General features: G+C 32.0%; 1 non-coding gene and 1 pseudogene across 1 annotated transcript; one reads left to right on the top strand and one right to left on the bottom strand.

Moving 5' to 3' along the window:
• The first annotated feature begins 9,021 nt into the window (after positions 1-9,021).
• Positions 9,022-11,160, top strand: LOC120196184 (annotated as a pseudogene).
• A 7,219-nt stretch (positions 11,161-18,379) lies between these two features.
• TRNAH-GUG lies at positions 18,380-18,450 on the bottom strand. The gene has a single exon. It is a non-coding gene; the product is annotated as a tRNA-His (tRNA).
• Positions 18,451-25,777: the final 7,327 nt, after the last annotated feature.

Genomic DNA, 25,777 nt, shown 5'->3' with positions numbered 1-25,777 from the left:
TTTATAGGAAAATTTCATAAAAATATTTATATTTTCTAAGTTATTGATGATGTCGATGAGTGGTTGAATGATAATGGCGTGGGGCTATTCGAGTACGATGGGGTCAAATGTCTTGATCATCGTCGTCTTCGGTGTCATTTTAATCTTGGCGAGTAGGTGTACTTAACACACTTTGAGATCCACCTTCGAAATATGATGATGAGCTTATGGTATTTGACGTCATCGTTGTCGTTACTAAATTGAATTGGATGCTACGTTGTTGATCATATACGATGCTTGAGTGTGTTGCATTGCATCCCATTAACCTCTAACCTAAGTCGATCGAGTCTCGATTGAAGTGTGATATGAATTATAGGAACCGAAACTAGCATGAGAAGCATAATATTAATCTTCATTTGCAAATGCTGAAGTGGAAAAAGACGACTGCTAGGATTTAAGAAGCTCAAAAATCAACCGAAAAATATCAAGAATGGGTGAATTAACTTTTTGAGAGTTTAGGGAGTAAAAAGAAAGCAAAATTTGCACATCGATTTATAATGGTTCGACTTATCAAGCAAGTCTATATCTACTACCTAAGTTCCTCACTTAGGATTTTCTGACAAACTCACTAATTTGTTCTTTCTTTTTCAAGGATCAATAGTAATACTTACAATTCTCTATCTCTTCAATTGGCTAAGATAAAATCAAAACCCATTTTACAAAAGAAATGAGGTATAAACACTAAAAGATAGGTGTTTACAAAATTAAAGCTCACAAAAACAACAAATATTTACAAGAGAAGGAAATAAGAATAAAAAATGTTTCTCTTGTGTATGATTGCTTGGATAGGTGTTCTAACCCTTCTTTGAGTGTCTTGAACTTGTATTTATATGTTGGAATGTGTTTGTGGCCGTTTCTAGCCGTCGTGAGTGATTTAGAGCCGTTGGGGATGTTTTCTCTGTAAAATAAAACTACCCAAAACAGGGAATATCGATACTCCTTTAATTAGTATCGGTACTTCCTTTAATATTTTAAATAGAACTAGTCGTTACTAGCCATTTTTCCCGACAGTATTGATAGTATGCTCATGGTATCAATACTTTGGGTATCGATACCTATTTTGCATTCTATAATTTGAGCAAGCTGGCAGTATCAATACTACCTTAGAGTATTGATACTTCTCTTACCTTTAGTATCTATACCACATGAACAGTATCGGTACTTCGTACCCAGAAAAGAATTTTGTGCTCAAATTCAATTTTAATGGACTTTGAATTATTTTTAAAAACTTTAAAAACTTTGAACAAATTTAATTCAAGTCCAAAAACATTTTGCCTTAATTTGTTATGTCAAAACATTATAAAACATGGTTCAACGACGACGACGACACTTTCTTCTTGGACTTGGTGCATGTGACCTGATGATGTTCCTATTCTCCTATCTGTTGCGGTGTCGTGAGATATGATTTCCCATTTGTTTCGTAATTTGGAGATAGGGAGAATGGTTGAAATCTAGGTTCATCGATGCAATGTTATAACGCGGGGGTACCAATAGTTGACGCTGATTCCATGGCTCGATGTAGTAAGCGTACTTCACCGGCAAATTTTTGATATGTTTCCCATGCGTATCAATTCTATGGAGTACGTCTATATCAACAGTTTACGTAGGAATTGACTTATGCGAAGCAAACTGTCGTATTACTCTATCAGCGGCGTGCCACTAAACAATCGCAAAATATAATAACGGCGTCACGATACACCATAACTTAAACCCCTCAAAATAGCACGCTTACAATAATTGGTTGATATCGTCGTCAACATTCGAAAGCCAAGAAAATTGTAAATATTTTTTAACCATGTGTAAATATTAAATATCAAAGTTATTATATAAAGTTAAACAATTTCAAAAAAAATAATAATAAAAGAACAAATGCATACCGCATATCAACCGACGATGTCGATCCTCATCCGTACATCTCGTGCAGTGACACCCGTCAACTTCGTCTCAATTATTTTATGACGTCATCTAAAACATTTAAAAATAAAAAATATTATAAACAAATAAAAAATAATTAAATTAATCAAATTAAATAAATGAAGTTAAAAATTACCTTTCAACCTGAGGAAACTCGACCGAGGCTGGTGTAATTGACGTCAGAAACAAGAATCGGTACCAATCCCAGGACTGTAGCAGTATTAGACAGTCTGCTACATCGACTTTTCGACCCTGTTGGATAATTACAGCCTTGCAAAGCTCCTAATACAAAAAGGCTAAAATCACTGAGCTCTAATTGGTATCACGACACACAACGAAGTCTTCCAAAATTCACAGATACTGACTGTGTACCAATCATCGGATTTATCCGGTAATAATACCCATCCAATCAGTTGGAGGATATATGTTCGGGACGCAAAGATAACCTTATCCTCGATAGAGTCGATTGTCACTTGGAATTCAGACTCCAACCACGTCATCCGTACCCAATAACCCTCGATGACATTGGATGGTGACATATTTCTCAAAACTTGGTAGACAAACGTTGCGAAGTTGTAATTGGTATGCCTTACCACGTGGGCCCCATTCATAGGAACACCAAGTTGGTAAGCGAAGTCTTCCAAAGTAATATTTGCTTCACCACTCGGGAAATGAGACGTGTCGATCATAGCCTCAATCAATGCCAGGTATAGCTTGAAGCTATGTACATATATTGTTGGAAATAGATCGGATTGCTGTAGATATATCATTATATGCTTATACGACCCTTTGTATGTCATCCCACACTTACGAATACTCTGTTTTTCTTCTAAACGAAGTTGGTTTCATGCACATCATTTATTCTTAGGTAGCCATTTTTTCACATAACGTTTGATGTTTTCGTATTTTTTATTTAGGGTTTGGTAAAAACCCAAAACCTCAAACCCTTATTTATAACCTTACCCTCAACGACTATAAACGACTAATTAGTTCAAAATTTCGATCAAGGTCGTCACCTTGAGGTGACGAGTTCCAAGTGACCGTTGCATCAACCTGTTTACCAACAACTACAAAACAGTTAGTTTTTTGAATTTGAAGGAACTCGTCATCTCGACGTGACGAGTTCCACTTTTTTTAATTTAAAAATTATAATTTTATTTTGTAATATGAAAAAAATTAATTTTTTAATACACTCGTCATCTCGAGGTTTGTCTAACCGTAACCTAACTATTAAGAAACATTTAACCGTTATTAACAGTTCGATTATAGATTAACCTATGGTTAACCTATTACAATTATTTGTCAATTTTTTTCATAATTCATACTACAAAAAAATGTAACACTTAACACGTACTTACACCAGTGTAAGTATGTATAACTTCCAAAATCTTAGTATATAACAATAAACATATAATTAAATTGGTGTGAATATATTTATATATTTTCAAAGAAATAAAAGATTAAAAAATAATAAAAATATATATTAAGTTATTTGTATAAATTTTATTAAATATATATAAATTATAAATAATAGAAACTTATATGAATTTATTTGTGTAAAAATATAATAAATTATAAATATAATTATAAATTTAATTTATTAACGATTAACCGTTAATTAACTGTTTATCAAAATTCCTAACCGTAACCTTAACTGTTAACCATCATTTTAGCGGTTCGGTTAACAGAAACTGTTTAGTATTAACGGTTCTATTAATTAACATGTTAAATAAAATGGTTATACCGATTAGCGGTTTAGAGTTTTTTTTAACACCCCTAATATTAATAACGATAAAATAATGGCCCATGTTGGGCTCACTACTCGGGGACTATTTAAAAATAACATCCGAGAGAATTCGTCATCTCAAGGTGATGAGATTCATATATATACGGTAGCATTTGTCGTATTTCTCAAAATAAAAATTGGGTCGTCCTATTACCCTAATTAATTAACCCACTTGGGTATTGGGCCAAAAAACCGGGTTTATTTATTTATTTATTTACAATGGATCCGGATATGAATTGATATTTAATCCATTTACACATTTTATTTTTCAATTTATTTAATTTTAGTTTAATATATAAATAAATAAACTAAAATTAATAAATAAACTAAAATTGATAGTGATGGACTTGTGGTTGTATGTAGGGGTGTGTAAATCCGGGTATTCGAAACTTTCGGGTCGACGATTTTTGGCCCGTGTCCCGACCCTGAAGTTACGGGTATCCGGTAATCGGGTATCCGGTACCCGGTTTTTTTATTTTCAAAATATTAATTTTAAAAAAATATATACAAATTTAAATGTTCGAAACTTCGAATTATATACTCTAATATCCTAACATAAAATTTAAAAGTTCGAAATACAAAATTTAATAATTCATAATATAATAATTCATTATATTTTATATAATTATATATAAAAAATAAAAAATAAAAACTAACGGTAAATATCGGGCCGGGTATCCGACCCGAACGGATAATTTTTTTTAGAGAATTATCCAATTTTTTAGATCCGGGTCGGCGGTTGGTATGCCTGACTTGGTGGTGGGTATTGAGCCACGACATAAACAGATGAAAATGGAAACACATTTTCGTGTGCTACCCGGCCCGATATTTCCTTATCCGGCTTTTTAGATCCGGGTCGGCGGGTCAACGGTATGCTTGACTTGGTGGTGGGTATTGAGCCACGACATAAACAGCTGAAAATGGAAACACATTTTCGTGTGCTACATTGTTCAATAGCCACATGTTTCACGATCCTTAGTCACAAAACTTTTTCTAGTATTTTATTATTTAGAAATATTAAAATTCTATGTATTTTCTAATAATTGATTTTTTTAAAAATGTTATTCTCATTTTTAGGCATTTGATATACGAAAAATAAATCGTCAATATAATTAATTTTTCTAGAAAATTAAATTTCCTTTACATTTTCTGAAAAAGAACTTACCATATGATTTTCTGTAAATCATTTTATGAACTTTTTCACTTCAAAACATTATTATTTTATGTATTTAATATTAATATATTATTTTAGTATCATTTTAATAAAAAAATTAATTATTAAATTATATTTATCGATAAATTTGAAAATATAATATACTATTTTATTATTATAATTATATTATTATTATAATATATAATATAATATTTTATTTTAGTAATATATAATAAATTATTAATAAAATCAATATTATTTATTAATTTCATAAAAGTGATATTATTGAATTATTGAATATTTAATATATACTCCTTAAAATATAATATTCTTATTTTAATATTATAATTCATTATTATTTTAATAAATAACTAATATAATTAATAATATAATATTTTTTTATTTTAATAATAAGTAATATAATTTATAATAATTTTATTTAATAAATATATTAATCATACTATTTTTATTGGGTAAACTCCATAAATGACCACATAACTACGGGTCATGTCACAAAATGACCATTATTTTAAAAATTGTAACAAATATACCACTGAACTATTGAATGAGTTCAAAATTGTCACATGACGTTAACATTTAAAGGAGGTGTATACGTGACAGTTAAAAAATTGATATAATTAAGACAACAATCCTTGTAAAGTTACATATTTGTGGCACTAGCACCCTACTTTATTTTCTTTCATTTTGGCCACTACTTTTATATGATTTGTTTCCCTGAATTTTTATTTAATCCAATTTGATCCTGGTTTTGTTTTTAATTTGTCTAATGTTTTAATTTAAGCATTAAAATTAAAATCTTTTATTCTAATCATGTATTAAATTTATAGATTAAATCCCCTAGATTTTAGAATTAATCAATTTGATCACCAAGATTAACTTTAATTCTTAATTTTTAACTAGGTTCTAATTTCAATTTAATATAACAAAATGTTGTTTAACTGGGCACCCGCATACTCGGTTTATTATATATATATATATATATTATTTTTAATTTATATCAAATTTTTATTTATAATTCTCAAATTATTTCACTCTAACATTCTAAATTTCTAATTTCTTAGCTTTTTACACCAGAGCATTCTAAATTCTTAGTTTCTTAAATTATTTCACATTAACAGTATAAATAATTTTTAAAATATTTATTTTAACTTTAAAACATTTGAAATTTAATTATAATTTTTGTTTTGATTTTTATATTTTTTTTTCAATTATGTAATTTGATTTTTTAAATTTTATGTGTGAGTTATATATTATAGACCTTTAAAATTTAAATTTTACAATTATATATATATATATATATATATTAAAATTATTTAATTCTAGAAAATAAAAAACATAAATCGGGTACTTGTGACCCAAAAATACGGGTACTCGAGTTTTACGGGTACTTGAAAAAATTATAACGGTCAGTACATCGGTCGAAATTTTGTTACCCAAAATTTCGAGTACCCTGCACTTCGGATACCCGAAAACACGGGTACCCGATTTTGTACACCCCTAGTGGTAGGACTTTGAATGAGTAAAGAAAGTGACTAAATTGTAAAATGTACAAAAAGATAATGACCTAAATGTGAGAAAATATGTTATTTGTCAAGCAACTAAAATATGAATTCAAACATACTTTCACAATCATCTTCTTCATCTCCTATACATACTTTGATATACATGAATTCACGACTTATGTTGAGAGTGCTCGTGGTGAAATCAGATAATTTTTATTAATTATGAAATTATTGTGATGTCAAGGAGATATAATTGACATAGTATAATTATTGTTTCATATTATTAAGTTAATTGAGAATATGCAACACTGAAATTATTAAAATAAATCTAATAGTTTATTTATAATTGATTTAAGATATATATTTTTAAACTAAATTTATTGTTTTTATATTATTTTTTAATGATTATACATATGAAATCATTAAAAATAATTTAATATTCAAAATATATATTATATTATAATTAATGATAGAAAATATATATATATTATAATCATAATATTGTGACATGTGTCACAATTTGATTCGAGAAATAAATTTATTAAATTAAATAGAAAATAGGACCTAATAAAAAATTAAGAATTAAAGTTAATCTTGGTGATCAAATTGATTAATTCTAAAATCTTGGGGATTTAATCTACAAATTTAATACAAGACTAGAATATTTTTTTTTTAAATTTAATGCTCAAATTAAGCCATTAGAAAAATTAAAAAAAAATTAGGATCAAATTAGATTAAATGAAAGTCCAAGGAAACAAATCATAAACAAGTAGTGACCAAAATGAAAGAAAACAAAGCAGGGTAACAGTGCAGTAAATACGTAACTTTACAAGGTCTTGTGCCCTAATTATACCAATTTTTTAACACATGTAAACACCTCCGTTAAATGTTAACGTCGTGACCATTTTGAACTCATTTAAATAGTTAAGTGGTATATTTTTCACAATTTTGAAAATGGTGGCCATTTCGCGACCTTGCCCATAGTTATGTGGTCATTTATGTAGTTTACCCATTTTATTTATAACATTATAAATATAATCTTTAATAATAATATTAAAATAAATAATATAAAATAAATTCTTCTAATATTTTAAAAAGTAATAATTATTTTGTTAATAAATAATATTATTTACTGCATTTGATGTTTATAATAAATAATTTTTAAGAAGTTTATCAACTTGTGAAAAATAAATTACACAACATAATCCAAACACTGTAAAATGATTTTCAAAAAATATTTTTTTTCAGAAAATGTAATTCATTTTACGGAATTCATTTTCTAAAAAATGTTTTTTGTGAAATAAACTGACTCTAAATACGAGTTTTAAAATATATGATTGATGAATTGAGCTGAAAAATATTTTAACGATTATTAATATAATTCATATTTTCGTATCACTTGACTACTTTTAAAATTTGTTGATTAAATTATTCTTAGGGTGCGTTTGGTTCACAGAATGTAAGATTACCAGGGAATATGATTACTGAGAATGTTGTATTTTGTGTTTGGTTGACTTAGCAGGAATGTAAGATTACCGTGTTTGGTTAAAGGAATAAAAGATTTTTGGAATGTATATTTGACTAAATCGTTCTTATTATATATTTGTATAATATTACAAGTTGGAAAATATTTATATATTTTCTTTAAAAAAAATAAAAATTATAATATTTATATATTTTTAGAAAATTAAAAATAAAAAAAATTTAATGAAAGGATAAAATTTTATTTTAACCCTTGAACTTCATAAAATTTTAATTATAGCTTTTTTTGTAAATCTAAAATAATTTAAGGATAATTTTGTAATTTAACCTTCGTAGAATTTTTATTATTCAATGATAGAATAAATATATTTTTGGAAAAAAATAAAAATTTAAGGGCATTTTAGTCCAAATGCCGGTAATCCAATAATACCTAAGGAAAGGGAGATAATGATATTCCCGGTAATATACCCAAAAAAATTCACTATTGATAATATTACATTACCGGGAATAGGATTCCCGAGCTAACCAAACGGGAGAATGTGGATTTCATTCTCATGGGAATCCCACATTTCCCCATCCAAACACCCCTTAAAGCTGTTAATTTTGGTCTCAACTTTTCTAGCTTATATACTTTTCTAGGACATGTCACTTTAAAAATTAGTGAAATTAGTTCCTATTTTTTTATATTTATGATTTAATTATTTTTTAAAAAATATTTATTTAAAAATGAGTTAATTGCATATTAATTCTATTAATAATAAGATCAAATATATTTAAGAATGGTTACGAGTGTGATTGTATCCTCTAATTTAAAGGTCCACATCAACATGCGTAATCCGGGTTCCATGACGGGTTTTAATCTGAACCCGGAAAGGTCCATACCCGTCAAAAGCGCGTGGCTGACCTTGTCAAAGAAAAATCAAAATTTTCACCCGCCTGAAACACGCAACTAAATACACTAGTGATAGTGGACCCCATTTACTTTTTCCAACGTAAAACATCGACCGTTCATTCTTTCAAATCCAACGGTTCAAAATCCTCAATTTTCCCTCCACCTAAATTTAAACATATAAAATCACTACCCCTTAGCTCTAAACCATACGGTTCAATTCAAGAGAACAAAAAACTCTTCCTCACCCCACCAATTTCCTTTGATTTTTGTTGAAATTTTTAAGCTATGGCCGGAAAAGGAGATGAACCGGCAATCGGAATAGATCTCGGCACGACGTACTCATGTGTCGGAGTATGGCAACACGACCGAGTCGAAATCATCGCCAACGACCAAGGCAACCGTACAACGCCATCTTACGTTGGCTTCACTGATTCCGAGCGTTTAATCGGCGACGCTGCTAAAAATCAAGTTGCCATGACCCTATCAACACTGTCTTCGGTAAATCTCTATTTCCCCTTTTAATTTATTGTAAAATCTTTGCTGTAGATTTGAATCTGAGACTTTGCGTGCCTCTAGAAATTACTTCTGCAGATGAATCTGTGCTATAGGATTTTTAGAATTTACCAGATTTAACTTTCCTGTTTAATAACAGATGCTAAGCGATTGATTGGTAGAAGGTTTAGCGATTCATCGGTTCAGAATGACATGAAGCTTTGGCCTTTTAAGGTCATCGCCGGTGCCGGCGATAAGCCCATGATTGTTGTCTCCTACAAGGGCGAGGAAAAGCAATTTGCTGCCGAGGAAATCTCATCAATGGTGTTAATCAAAATGCGTGAGATTGCCGAGGCTTACCTTGGATCAACAATCAAGAACGCCGTTGTTACAGTACCGGCATACTTCAATGATTCCCAAAGGCAAGCCACTAAGGATGCCGGAGTCATTGCGGGACTTGATTTTCGATCTCGGTGGTGGTACTTTTGGATGTTTCATTGCTTACCATTGAAGAAGGTATCTTTGAAGTTAAGGCCACCGCTGGTGATGCGCATTTGGGTGGAGAGGATTTCGATAATAGGATGGTTAATCATTTTGTTCAAGAGTTTAAGAGGAAGAATAAGAAGGATATCAGGGGAACCCTAGGGCTTTGAGGAGATTGAGACTGCTTGCGAGAGAGCAAAGAGGACACTTTCATCAACTGCCCAAACTACCATCGAGATCGATTCGTTGTACGAGGGTATTGATTTTTACACCACCATAACCCGTGCAAGGTTCGAGGAGCTGAATATGGATCTTTTCAGGAAGTGTATGGAGCCGGTGGAGAAGTGTTTGAGAGATGCTAAGATGGATAAGAGCAGTGTTCATGATGTCGTCCTTGTCGGTGGCTCAACTAGGATTCCGAAGGTACAGCAGTTGTTGCAAGACTTTTTCAATGGGAAGGAGCTCTGCAAGAGCATTAATCCCGATGAGGCTGTTGCTTACGGCGCAGCAGTTCAGGCTGCCATCTTGAGTGGTGAAGGCAATGAGAAGGTTCAGATTTATTGCTTCTGGATGTCACTCCTTTGTCCCTTGGACTCGAAACCGCAGGCGGTGTTATGACAGTTTTGATTCCGAGAAACACAACTATCCCCACCAAGAAGGAGCAGGTGTTTTCAACTTACGCCGACAACCAGCCTGGTGTCTTGATCCAGGTTTATGAGGGTGAGAGAGCTAGAACAAGGGATACCAACTTGTTGGGTAAATTTGAGCTATCCGGCATTCCTCCAGCACCCAGGGGTGTTCCTCAAATTACAGTTTGCTTCGACATTGATGCTAACGGTATCCTGAATGTCTCCGCGGAGGACAAGACTACAGGTCAGAAGAACAAGATCACAATCACAAACGACAAGGGTCGTTTGTCGAAGGAAGAAATTGAGAAGATGGTTCAAGAGGCCGAGAAGTACAAGTCCGAAGACGAGGAGCACAAGAAAAAGGTTGAAGCCAAGAATGCATTGGAGAATTATTCATACAACATGAGAAACACCATCAGGGGAGAAGATTGGATCCAAACTTGATCCGTCGGACAAAAAAAGATTGAGAACGCCATCGATGGAGCCATCCAGTGGTTGGATGGCAACCAGCTAGCCGAAGCTGACGAGTTTGAGGATAAGATGAAGGAGCTCGAGAGCATTTGCAATCCTATCATCGCCAAGATGTATCAAGGTACTGGGGCGGACATGGGTGGTGGCATGGATGACGATGCACCTCATGCTGGCGGCAGTGGTGCCGGTCCTAAGATTGAGGAAGTCGATTAAACTAACATTAATATGGTATTGCCGATGTTTAACGGCTTCTGGTGGTTTTATTTTTTTATGTTTTCTGCAATCTCTGTTCTGAAAAACTTCTGGTGTATTTTGGGAATATATTACCCATTTTAGGTAATGGATCAAAAATTTTAGATTATTATTTGCTTAATTTCAGTTCAGGACCTTTTAAAAAGTTCTTTTTACCAGTTCAGTACTATATACAAATGCAAATTGTATGGGAAATATTCAGCAATGATATGAAGTCTAGCAATTACAATGTGCAAAGTTGTAAACTGAAAGAAACAAACACTATTTTAACTATTCATGTCTGCCTACTGTGTTTCCAAGTACAGATTCAATGTAAAAGAATAAGCATTACAAAAGAAAATTAAATGTTTTACGGGGGTGAGTTTGAATTATATAGTATAAAATTCTTTTAGATTTTAGATGGTTGGATAAAAAAATTGTAAAATATAAGAAGTTATTTATTGGAAAAAGAAAACGAAATATTTTAGTCAATTATCCACCGATTTAAAATCTCGATTAAAAGAGTTTTTATATGGCGTAAGGGAAATCTAACCGGTTTCTGTGAACTAAAATCCATTGACTCGATAAAAACGTAAATCAACCATTTTTAATGTAAAAGAATTTATAATTTATTAGAAAGTGCATTATCAATAATCTAATCATTTACCACTTTTTACAATATAAGGTAAAATTAAGATAATTTTATATAATTTTATACAATTAATAATAATAATCTAATCATTAATTTAATGTGAAAATTTAATAATATATTGACAATTTAATAATATGTTGTCAATTGGATGGACGGCCTATATACGGGATGGGTCGGATTTATTTTAAAGAGTAAATCCTGGTTTTTTTGGCCCAATACCCCAAGCGGGTCAATTATTTATAGTATTGGGCCTTTTCAGCTTTTATTTTGGAAAATACGACAATTGTTACAGTACACATGGAACTTATCACCTTTAAGTGACGAGTTTCGTATGATATTATTTATAAATGATCTCGAGTAATAGGTCTTACGTGGACTATTTTATTGTCATTAACATGACTCGTCACGTCGAGGTGACAAGTCTATTTGAATTTATTTTTTTAAAATTAGAAAATAAAAATAAAATTTGTGAATACAAAAAAAATTAGACGAAACTCATCACCTCGAGGTGACGAGTTCTTCAAATTTAAAAACTAGTCATTTGTAGCCGTTGGTCAAAATACAAATAAAATTTTTAAAAATAAAATTTTAAAAAAATGAATTTATTTATATTTTAAAAAATAAAAAGTAAATAAACAATCAAAAAATAAATTGTTTACAGAAAAACTACGAAGAAAATTTATATATATTTTCTAAGTTCTTGATGATGCCGAGGACTTGTCGAAGGATAACGACGTGGGGCTTGTCAAGTACACAGGGGTTATAGGCCTTGATTGTCATTGTCGTCGACATCATTATCTTGTCGAAGAGGTGTACTTAACACACACTGCGATCCAACTTCAAAAAACGATGATGGCTAATGGTATTTGACACCATCTTTGTCTTAACTGATTCGAATTGACTGCTACTTTGTTGACCATATAGGATATGATCCCACTCACCTGCAACCGCATGTTCCGTCGAAGATGCTCAAGTATATTGATGTGCAACCCATGAACCTCCAACCAATTCGGTCGAGTCTCAGCTGAAGTATGAAATGGAGGATTGAAACTGAAACTAGCTTGAGATGCATAATAATACTCTTCAGCTGCAAATGCTGAAGCGGAAGAAAACAACGACTATGTTTTCTTCTTGGATTTGGACTTGGACTTGGCGTATGTGGCCAGATGATGTTGTAATTCTCCTTTCTTTTTCGGTGTCGTGAGATATGATTTCCCATTTGCTTCGTAATTTCAAAGATAGGGAGAATAGTCTAAATCTAGGTCTAGCGTTGTAATGTCGTGACGCGGGGGAGCGATAGTTCACGTTGATTCCATAGGTCGATGTAGTAAACGTGCCTCATCAACCAATTTTCGTTATGTTTCCCACGCGTATCGATTGTATGGAGGACGTCCATGTCAACCATTTGCATAAGAATTAGTTGGTGCAACGTAATCTGTCGTATCACTTTATCAGCGGCGTGCTACTCAATAATCATATAATGCAATAACGACGTCACGACACACCATAAGTGGGACACCTTAAAAAATCGCGCCAACAATACTGATTGATCTCCTCGTCAACATACGAAAGCTAAGAAACTGTAAATATTAAATATAAAAGTTAGTATATATATAAAGTTAAAAAAAAAAAAAAATATCTATGTCACACGGTATATCGACCGACAATGTCAAACCTGATCCATAGTCTCATGCAGTGGCACACGCCAACTTCGTCTCGGATATTTTATGACATCATCTAAAATATTTAAAAAAAAAATATTATAAACAAATAAAAAATAATTAAATTTATGAAATTTAAAAAAAGGTTAAATAAATAAAGTTAAACAATTACTTGCATCCAGCGAAAACTTGACTGGAGCTAATGTAATTGGCATAAAAAACAAGAATCGATACCAAGCCCACAATTGTAGTAGTATTAGACAACATGCTACATCGACTTTTCGACTTGGCTGGATAATTGCAACCTTGCAAGCTCTCGATACAAAAAAGGCTAGAATCGCCGAGCCCCACTGGTATTACGACACACAATGAAGTCTCGTAAATATTACAGATACTGAGTATGCGCCAAATTACCGAATTTATCTGGTAATAATACCCTTCCGATCACTTGGAGAAGAAATGTCTGGGACGCAAAAATAACCTCCGCCTTGGTTAGGATGTCACTTGGAATTCGAATTCCAACCATGTTATCCATACCTGATACCCCTCGATGACGTCAGATGGTGACCATTTTCCCAAAACTTCGTAGAACAACGTCATGGGGTCGTAAATGTTTTGGCTCATCACGGGGGCTCCATTCACAAAAACACTGAGTTGGTAAGCAATGTCTTCCAAAGTAATTATCACTTCAACACTCGACAAATGGAACGTGTACAGCTTGAAGCCACGTACAAATATGGTCGAAAATAGACCAAATTGTTGTAGATATATCAACATTCGTTGATGCAACTCTTTATATGTCATCATCGCTTACGAATATTCCATTCATCATCCGGATGACGTTGGATCGACGAAACATGGGCGTTATCTAAGTGCAACATATATTCTAGAGTTGTCATTTTTCGAGATTTTCACACAAAATATTATATATTTTTTCATTTTTTTAGATTTAGGGTTTGGTGAGAAACAAAAACCCCAAACTCCTATTTATAGCCTTACCCTCAACGTCTATAAACAGTTAGAAATTTTAAATTTTCGGTTGAACTAGTCACTTTGAAGTGACGAGTTATAAGTGACTGACCGTTGCCCCTTTTGCATGTTGACGAGTTCCATCTATTTTTTAAAAAATATAATTATAATTATAATTTTTATTTTCTCATTTTTTAAAAATTAATTTTTAAATTTACTAGTTAATTGGCATGATGAGTCATATTAATGACAATTAAATAATGACCTACATAAGGCCCACTACTCAGGAACCATTTAAAAATAATATTCGAGTTTAATATATATATACTGTAGCAATTGTCGTGTTGTCACTATGTACACTGTAGCAATTGTCGTAATTTTCAAAATAAAAATTTGAGAGGCCCAATAACATAAATAATTGATCCGCTTGGGGTATTGTACCAAAAAAACCCAGTAAATTTTGATATGCTAAATATAAGATTTAAAATTTTGAGTTAAAATCAATTTGTAGCAAACGTTTTAGATAAAAATTGTTTTATATTCAAATCAATTGAGTTTGAGGAGATTTGAATACGTAGACAGTTAAGACATTTTATAATAAATTCTTGGGTAAATTTTATATTTAGTTATCAAACTATCACTTTGATTCTATTTTGATCATCCAACTATTATTTTTTAAAGTATCATTAACTTCACATTTTAATTTCATTTTAGTTATCCATCTTTAAAAGATTCACAAAACTGTTGGCCTGAATTTTATTATTATTTTTAATGATGACATGATATTACCTTATGATGACACATAAAAAACACCATTAATTTTTTAACGACTGGTGACTAAAATGAAATCAAAATTTAATGATAGTGATGATTTTGAAAAAAAAAATTGACCACAACAGAACCAAAATGATAGTTGGGTGGGTGACTAAATAAGTAGACTACTCTAAATACTTTAAAGACGCATGTTTTCCAGAACTGAAAACCCAACAGCATACATTGCAACACAGTCATGGAGAACTTATTATTACCATTTTCGTCCCTCTAACTTGTTAAAGTTCTATAGTTTCATTGTCTTTTTTCCCTTCTGAATTTCATCCGCAATCCAATCAGACTTTTCCTACAACTACCCATTTTCAGGCCATCTCAATGATCCAGTAACAGCAGCTGTGGAATAAGGCTTCCCCCCCCCCCCTTAATGTAGTGCTCTAGACTCTAATCGTATTCAGCCCCATGAAACAGTGCTCTTTCACCACCAATAAACTATCGAGCACTTGGTTAAGGGACTGCCAGACATGGTGGTCTAACATTGTTGGAAACAATTACCAGTAGCTACCAATACCATTGACTAGTGTTCAGAAAGGAGAGTTAATTTAGAACCTGAAATCTAAAGTGTGGTACCATAAGCAACAAATCACAACTTGAGGACGGTAGGTACCGGTTATTGTTACCCATAACTTCAACCACTATGCCCTCGTAGCCAGGCAGTGCCTTAGCAAGTGCTATGGTCTCTTGGTGGGGATGGAAGAAGGAACAAAGTGTAACTGCTGCGATAAGTTTGATTACCGAGACTCCCGACTCATATTCGAGCACGAAGCCATTGAGAAAAAAATTGATAAAATAAATAACAAAAAATCACGAAATGCCACTGGGAACAATGGTTATATGCTATAAATCTTAAAGAAAATTCAACTAAATGCCAATATTTAGTAACATTCCAGAAGTAAAATCTATAAGTTCTTATCTAAAGGTTCCATAAATTATGCATACCCTTTTTTCAGTTCCCTTCATACTTTGGTCCGTCACATAATGATAAGCAATAACCAGCGCAAATATTAAAATGCCTAGAAATTGGCAAGAAACCCCAGCTGCTCATCATCAATCATCTGCATCAAACACAAAAATCACCTCAAATCCGTAGGCAAATCAAAAATATTTCCCAATGAATCCCTAGTCCCGAAGGAAGCTTTAAGTAGACTACTCTAAATACTTAAAGACGCATGTTTCCAGAACTGAAACCCAACAGCATACATTGCAACACAGTCATGGGAACTTATTATTACCATTTTCGTCCCTCTAACTTGTTAAAGTTCTATAGTTTCATTGTCTTTTTTCCCTTCTGAATTTCATCCGCAATCCAATCAGACTTTTCCTACAACTACCCATTTTCAGGCCATCTCAATGATCCAGTAACAGCAGCTGTGGAATAAGGCTTCCCCCCCCCCCCCCCTAATGTAGTGCTCTAGACTCTAATCGTATTCAGCCCCATGAAACAGTGCTCTTTCACCACCAATAAACTATCGAGCACTTGGTTAAGGGACTGCCAGACATGGTGGTCTAACATTGTTGGAAACAATTACCAGTAGCTACCAATACCATTGACTAGTGTTCAGAAGGAGAGTTAATTTAGAACCTGAAATCTAAAGTGTGGTACCATAAGCAACAAATCACAACTTGAGGACGGTAGGTACCGGTTATTGTTACCCATAACTTCAACCACTATGCCCTCGTAGCCAGGCAGTGCCTTAGCAAGTGCTATGGTCTCTTGGTGGGGATGGAAGAAGGAACAAAGTGTAACTGCTGCGATAAGTTTGATTACCGAGACTCCCGACTCATATTCGAGCACGAAGCCATTGAGAAAAAAATTGATAAAATAAATAACAAAAAATCACGAAATGCCACTGGGAACAATGGTTATATGCTATAATCTTAAAGAAAATTCAACTAAATGCCAATATTTAGTAACATTCCAGAAAAATCTATAAGTTCTTATCTAAAGGTTCCATAAATTATGCATACCCTTTTTCAGTTCCCTTCACTTTGAGTCGGCCGTACATAATGATAAGCAATAACCAGCGCAAATATTAAAATGCCTAGAAATTGGCAAGAAACCCCAGCTCATCATCAATCATCTGCATCAAACACATAAAAATCACCTCAAATCCGTAGGCAAATCAAAAATATTTCCCAATGAATCCCTAGTCCGAAGGAAGCTTCAAAGTTCAAATTCCATCCATGTTTTTCCCTGCGAGTGTCGGACACAAGTATATACTCTAAATATCTAAATTACTCGATAACAATCTCGGGTACAGAATACATCCTATATGAGCATTTCAATTTTTTAAAACATTTTCAAAAATATTAGAAGGAAATCCTTTAACATTGTTCGAGTATATGCCAATGATCCCAAATTTTGCCAATGAATAATCTCAAAAAAGGTTTCAAAGTACCAATTGTCTACATTATTCGATATGAGTGTTGGATATAAGAATACACTCGAAATTTCTATGTTACTAGGAAAACCTAAGCAACATAGAAGAAAATGTTAGCTATGTTTGGCTAGAATTTAAATATCAGGATTTCATTTTAGATGTGAATTTTGAGAACGCAACACATGGGCTTAAATTGATCATGATTAACCAAAATGGGTTAATGGAAGAACAGGAAATCATTCAGTTTCATCTTATATAACCAAAATGTTAATTATGAGAACGAAACATAGGCTCGTCCTTTCTTGTATTATGATAAACATCCAACAAATGACGAATTGAAAAAGTAATATGTTCAAACCCCAGATCCAGAGTCTATGCGATCACTTATTACTAGAAATCATTCAGTTTTCAGTTTATAACCAAACCGCAATTAAGAACAATGTAAGATAATGAAAACTGGAATATTAGAAAGAACGAACCGAAATACCACGAAAAACAAAGAAATTTATCGGCCAATGTGAATGGAAAAGAAACCGATGATCCGATCCCGACTAAATTGGAGATACATTGATACGTTGATCATGAGAAGAACAATGGGGTACCTTGACGGCTGCAGGCGACGCGAGGCAAAGCCAAAGAGCTGAAGAAACTGTTGAGATCGCTGGAAAGAACGAGCGAAACAGAACACTGACGGTGAAGGAGCCCTATTTATCGACTTCGAAGACTTTGAATTGTACACTCTGGAAGAAAAACGTCAGCGTTTTATGTACCGAAAAGAGGGAAAAATTACTAATGTGGCTGCTGGGATTCGAGCCCAGGTCTCCACGGCCACAACGTGGAATTCTACCACTAAACTACAGCCACAAGTTAACGGAAATCCATTGAAATTAAAATTCCCACGTTTTATTTGCTCATTCAAATTTATATTACTCCTATTCCCCCCCCCCCCCCCAAAAAAAAAAAAACTGAGTAATATAGATTTGAGCTAAATGGAAAATCGAATTCAACACGGGTTTTATGAGTTAAAACTATGTTATCTTTGTGTAGACCATCACCCTAAAATCGTACCCTGCCGAGCTATCTTTAACAACATTGGTTGCTTTATGGGCACATTGAAGGTGCCATTGTTGCCTTGGTAATGGAAAGAGGCTATGCTGCTGCTTGGGCCATTCATTGGGATTCTAAACTCTTGGCCGCAATTTACAGCGTACGAAAATCTTAAACCCTGAACCATAAAAATTAATTGTCACGTCGCGTTTGAGGGTTTTATTACTATTATTGCAGGGAATTATATGTTCTGGGGTTGCTATTATATAGGATCAATGGTTATACTAGCAAAGGGACAGTCTTTATGCTTCATTTAATCCTTTGACAATGGTTCTCGTTGCCATTATGAGTTCCTTTATCTTTTCTGAGATAATGTACTTAGGAAGGTACGTAATCCGCATACTAAAATCGTTCTTCTGGTTTTCAAACACTTGGAAAAGCAAAGTGGAGAAAAAAAGTAGCTTTTGTTATGATTCAATAATCTTTATTGTAACCCTAGTTCAAACGGTTATATCTATAGGATGTATGTACGTTATTAATAAATAAATAATAAATTTATGAACATATATGTCGTAACCGTCTTTCGGTTGGGGCCTCGAAATTGGGTTTCGACTTGAATGAATTGGGTTAGAGTCGCCATCGATCATTTTAAAACAAATTTAGGTAGGTCGGACACCATCTTACCTGATCTGCGTTTTACCAGAAGTGAATCGGGTTCGGGAGTCGGTTACGGTCAAGGAATGATAACACCCTTGAACCGCCCTTTCGGTGCCAATTAATTTGCCGGTTGTCTTTATTTGCGAAAAATTTAAATTTAAATTAAAATTTAAAACATTCGATCGAGTTATCTACCTTTGATCAATTGGAATTACCCCTAAAAAGTCAAAAACGTTAGATTATAAAAATAAAAATAAAAATATAAAAAAGGAATAATAATAAAAATCATTAATATAATAGTAATAAAACAAATAAATAAATAAAAGTAAATGTACATAATAAATGACAAAAATGAAACATAAACGCACATGTGCTTGCTTTTCATTTTGAATTGTAAAAGCGTCCGCGCAAATAAATAAAAGTGAGTTGAAATGATATAATGATAAAAAAGATAAAATAAAAAATGAAACATAAATGCCCAGTGGTTAAATTTCTGCTTGCCTTTCACTTTGAATTAAAATAGCAGTCTCGAGCCGCGCTCTTCTGCCACTTCTGCCAAGCGTAAGGAAGACCAAGGACGAAAGAGTAGTCGTACGGCTTAATATAAACAACACAGCTGGATCCCACGCGATAGTGTACTTTCTCTACGTGAATAATGTTCAGACTAAGGACGATATCCGCTTTCACCTCACCCTTTTATTTTTTTTTATCTCTTTCGTTTCGCACAGAGAATAACAAAGTGAAACTTTCAGGAGCTTCAACCGAAATGAGTTCCACCATGTCGGCCGTCACGGCCGGTTGCCGAAGGAGAGAGAAAAAACACGCTTTGACGCGTTTTTTTCACACTGATGATGGATATGGGTTCTTCGATCGGTGTTTTTTGTTCCTTTCCGAGCCAACTCTCAAGCCACAACCAACATACAAAGGGTAAACTAACAAACGAAAAGGTAAAAATATACATTTCTTTATTTTTTTCCGAAAAGCTCTTACAAAACGCCTCGAATGCTTTATGTATTTCGTATATATCTCGGATACAATATTGAGCGTATTTGCTTCTGTATTTGCTCGTAATTTCGTGTGTGCCTAATCTCTGGTAAATCCCCCTTTTAGAAAAAATACAAATGTTTCTTTCTATTTTTTGAAATTTTCATGTGATCCCCCCCTTTTGGCAGTGGCTTGGTGGGAGTATTTATACCCCACCGGTGGCCTGTTGGTTCCGATTGTCACGGTGCTCAACGGTTGGTTGGCCGGGGATTTCGGGATGGGTCAGTCCGATCTCCTCGGTCGAAAATCTCGGTGACGGTGTGTGGTGGCGTTGAGGCTTCTGGTACCTTCCCGGATTTGATCTCGACCGTTGGATTGGGTCAGATCCAACGGTCTGGATCTGGCTGCGCATTTAAGGGTTAGACAACCCTTGTTATTTTGCAATCCTGACCATTGATCCCATCTCGATCTGACGGTTATGATTCATGCGGCGCTGGACTTAATGATAGAACCCTAAACCTTTACGGGTTGGTTCAGGCCCTAATCTTGGACTGATGGACCTTAATGATAGACCTAAAATAATAAATAAATAAATAAACGAGTAATAATATAATAAAATAAAAAAAAAATAAAACTATATAATATATTTAAAAAATGTTTTAAAACTATATATATTTCAAAAATATTTTCAAAACCATATACTATATAATTTTAAAAATGTTTTAAAACTATACGTTATAGTTTTCAAAAACGTTTTAAAACTATATTATATGTTTCAACTATATTATATAATTTCAAAATGATTTAAAACTATTATATATTTTTCAAAAATGGTTTTAAAAACTATATATATATATGGTTTCAAAAATATCTTCAAAAACTATAAATATATATGTTTTCAAAAAAATGTTTTCAAAACTATAATATATGTTTTTAAAAATGTTTTCAAAAACTATATATATATATTTTTCAAAATGATTTTAAAAATTATATATATATATTTTTAAAATATTTTTTTTAAAACTATATTTATAGTTTTAAAAACTATTAAAAACTATATTTATACGTAGTTTCACAATATGTATATATAAATATGTAGGTACATATAAAGGAAAAAAAATATGTCGACGAAAATTAGTGTCTACAATATTTTGCAATTGATATTTCATAATCACATAAATTAATATTATGAACATATAATTTTGCAATTGATATTTCATAATCACATAAATTGGAACCGATAATTGAGAAATTTTGGTATTAGCCCACTAATGAAATGGCATTTGCAGGTTATTGGAGCAATCGTCATAGTTGTGGGGCTTTACATGGTCTTGTGGGAAAAAAGCAGAGATGAAGATGTCGTCAGATTCAACCGACGACACAAAGGAACAAACTCAGATTGACACTACAAATGGTGCGACAACGCCCATTTCCAATGCTTAGATTTAAGCAAAGTGTCTACAAACACCCCACAATAAATACCATATTATTTACATGGTACATGTATGTGACTAAGCTTATTTTAATTGCTTTGGTTTGACCTAACCACCACTTGTTTTCTTTCTTTTTATCAATTTAGGATTTCATGTTTTCTGATCTTTCTGTTTAAGGTTTAACAGTGTAATTTAATTGGACTAGTTTCTTTGTTTGTAAATAAATATTATATATAGGATGAATTACATCACAAGTTATTAAACTAAGGTTACTATTGAATTAATTTTAAAAAGTGGAAAATAAGTCATCTAATTAATTTATAAATAAATGGATGTTAGAAGATAATTTTGTGAACATTTTAATAATGTTCTTAGCGAGTAAATTACATCACATGTTATATAATTTTAAAAGATTTCAAACGAACCAATTTATTAATAAAAAATAAACCTATTTTAAGTTTTGGGCTTCTCAATGATTTGAAGATCCGTTCAATGATTTGAAGGTGGAGAGACTATTATTGGTGAGATAAATAACATATTGTAAGAAGAAGGTCATTTGACGATGGACGATGTATGTTGGAGTTTAAGAAATTTGAAGGTTTAGGTGATACCATAACTTTTGAAAGAGTTTCTCATGAGCCTAACATGATGTATCGAGCAAGGAGATGATCAAGGTGAATAATATAATTCAACAAATATATCACTTCATTGTTAAAATGAAACGAACGTCAATGCAAGCATAGTGTAGTAATCGTTTCCCTTTCAATACATATACATTCTATTAATTTTATTCTAATTAGAAATAATTCAATAAATTTAACCATTATATTTAAAAGTTCTATCAATTTAGTCCGGGTGCAATACTATCAAATCTATTGGGTGGACAATTATATTCTATCATAAAGGAGCAAAAAAATTAATGTTAAACTATCATTATACAAAAAAAAAAACAAGAAAGTAATATAATTTATAGTGGAACAACACGCAATTAAGATCATAACAAAGACCAAAATTATAAAATATTTAAATAAGAATGATTAATTTATTAAATTGTTTTGAATTAGGATCAAATTGATAGACTATAAATTTTGAGGACTAAATTATTCTTGTACCATATCACATCGCTATTTTTTTTATTAATCTGGTAAGTACAATACAATATTTGTTTAAATATAACTCTCAACTTTTCGACATTAAACGTTCACACCCCTGACATCTATGGTACTCAACCCGAATCATCAAGAAATAACAATAATATATTTATCACGAAGACCACTTAATTTGTGCAAATCACACATCATATTTCTTATAATATTTAACCACCGGTTATATATGTTTATATATAGTATAATTGAGTGACATATTTCTAACTTTACCTTTTTTTAAGTGATTTGATGTTAAAGTTACCCTTAAAATTTAGGGTGAATTACACATTTAATACCTAATTTAGTTTTAATCCATTTTAGTAAATAAATTTCTATTTTTTTCAAAATCATACCTAAATTTTTTTTTTGTCATTTTAGTATTCTCGTTCAAAATTTAATGTTAAGTTTTGAAAAGATTGAAAGTTAGACAGTAAAACAGATCAAAACTAATAGTTTGGGTATTAAACACATTAAGTTTTAACGGCGGGTACTAAAATAAAATAAAATTAAACGTTAAATATAGTTTTTTTTTTAAAAATTAAAAGGTTATGTACTAAAACAGATCAATAATAGTTTAAGTACTAACTACGTAGTTTATCATAAAATTAAAGATTAATTAATAGATTTTATTTGAAAATAAATATTTTTTATTAATCTAGAATGATTACAAGTGGTAATATTTGTTCTAACAATTTGACAATGAACGCTCAATACCATGCAATTATTGTTGCTCAATTCAAGACTTCTAATGATAACAATTAGTCCTTTAACCACTAAAACGATTAATTCTTGCAAATAAATAATTTTTAGAATCGGAACGAATATTCATAATATTGACCTACAAAGATGCCTTTTGTTATGGGTTCATTGTTGCGTTAATAGAAATTAGATTATTAATTATTGCATACAATGTATACCTGCCTGTTACGAGTGTGACAACCACATTAGCTTATAAAACTTTTCATAGTTGCCTAAATATTTTGAATTATGATTAGTCTAATTCCAATTTCGTAATTTTGAATACGATATATATTAAAAATTTGTAAGTAGAAAAATAATTAAAGTAATATATATATAAAATTACACACGAATTTTTTTTACTGTGATTTAACATTGTCCACATCTAGGGGTGTAAACGAGCCGAGTCGAGCTCGAGTATTGTCGAGCTCGACTCGAATTTGAAAACTTTAATGTAGGCTCGACTCGACTCAAAAACTCGCTAGCCTAAAATTTTCAAGCTCGACTTGAACTCGAAAGAAAATATTGAAACTCGACTCGAACTCAAAAGGCTCGAACTCAAAAAAAATTCAAGAGCTCGATTGAAGCTCGATTTTGAGCTCGATTCAAGCTCGAACTCGATTCAAGCTCGAACTCAACTCGAATTTGAACCTACAAAAATCTTATATTACATTTAAAATATAAATAATTTTCCCTTTAATCAACCATCACCACTACATTATAATATGAATGTATGAACTATAAAAAATCTAAAAGATAAAAATACAATTACAGGAAATTTAAGATAATTAATATAAGCTTTGAAGTTTTTAAAACTTAAAATGTATTGAAAGTTTACAAAACATAACAACACATCTAAATTTATAAAAAGATAACAAATATGACAACATATCCAAATTTATACAAGATGACACTATTTCCTTACAAAAGATAACAATATCATGATAGATGCATATTTACTTAAAAAATAATACAAAAATGATTTCAACCAGTTAAGCTTACTTACAAAGATGGCAGCAACATGTCAAGTTTACTAACAAAAGATTGCAACATGTCAACCAGTTAGCTTTACTCGCATATATGAGAACTTATTGTTACCCAAAGAACAGAAACTTCTTGCATTCACTTGGAAATGTGGGAAAGACAATAATTCAATAGTGCAAAATAACTGTAAAAGGAATTTTAAATGGTTTCATGGTTAAAAACATATATGAAATATTAAATTAGACAAAAAGAAAAAAAATTATATATAATTATAAAATTTAACTCACACTTCCTACTGTCTTCTGAACAGCAGCAACACGTTGGAAAGCCCTTTCAGCTCCCAAAGTCCGCACTCTAAGCTTCAGATCACCTTATTCCTGTAATATACAGCATTTTGCAACAACAATTTAACACGACAACTATTTTAACCTTTCAGAAGATATTATAGAAGGAATCTCGAACCTACCAATCTTTGGATGGTTTTAGCAAGCATCTCAACTCTATTTGTCCCATCTCTTTCTGAAGTCCTGAAATATTTATGTAGGTTTCATGAAAATGGAACTTTATCATGAAAAATACAACTCAAATCTAGAATCGAAGATTAGAACATTACCTTCAAGGCAACTTCAACCCCAGCTTCAGGAATCTTAACAACTCCAGTGCATAGCTAGAAGCAATAAAGAGCAATATAATCAGATATACAGAAAAAATGAATGACTAAACCATAATAAAGTAAGTAAAAATTATAAGGATCTTAAGGAGATAAAACCACACTCCAGTTTTGCAATCTCAGTTATGTCAACCGAGGATCAATGCCCTTCCTTATGCTATCTAATACTGCAGGTGAAATAATATGCTGTGCTTAAGTTCTTGTTCAATACAACACAAATATAAATGAAGCAACCAGGTTAATGCATTACCTGAAAATGATATGACAACAAATGTGAATGTGGCAGGGAATCGGAAGGGTTGATCTTCTGCAATGGCTAATAAATCTTCCCTGTTCAGGTAATGTAACATTAATGAGAAGCAGGAACCCACCCAAAGAGAAAAATGAAAGGTTAAACAGCAGAATATGAACTCAAAGGGATATAAATGGAAATCAATAGATCAGAACGGAACTGTAATCTTGAGACCCAAATATGAGTCAAGATCAGAACAGAAAACTTACTTTTCTAACCCATAACCTATCGTCGCCTTTGC

This window comes from Hibiscus syriacus, unplaced genomic scaffold, assembly GCF_006381635.1.
Source record: "Hibiscus syriacus cultivar Baekdansim isolate YM2019G1 unplaced genomic scaffold, ASM638163v2 tig00117027_pilon, whole genome shotgun sequence".
Lineage (NCBI taxonomy): Eukaryota > Viridiplantae > Streptophyta > Magnoliopsida > Malvales > Malvaceae > Hibiscus > Hibiscus syriacus.
Note: the sequence above shows the minus strand (reverse complement) of the source record. Positions and strands in the feature narration are given on the sequence as shown.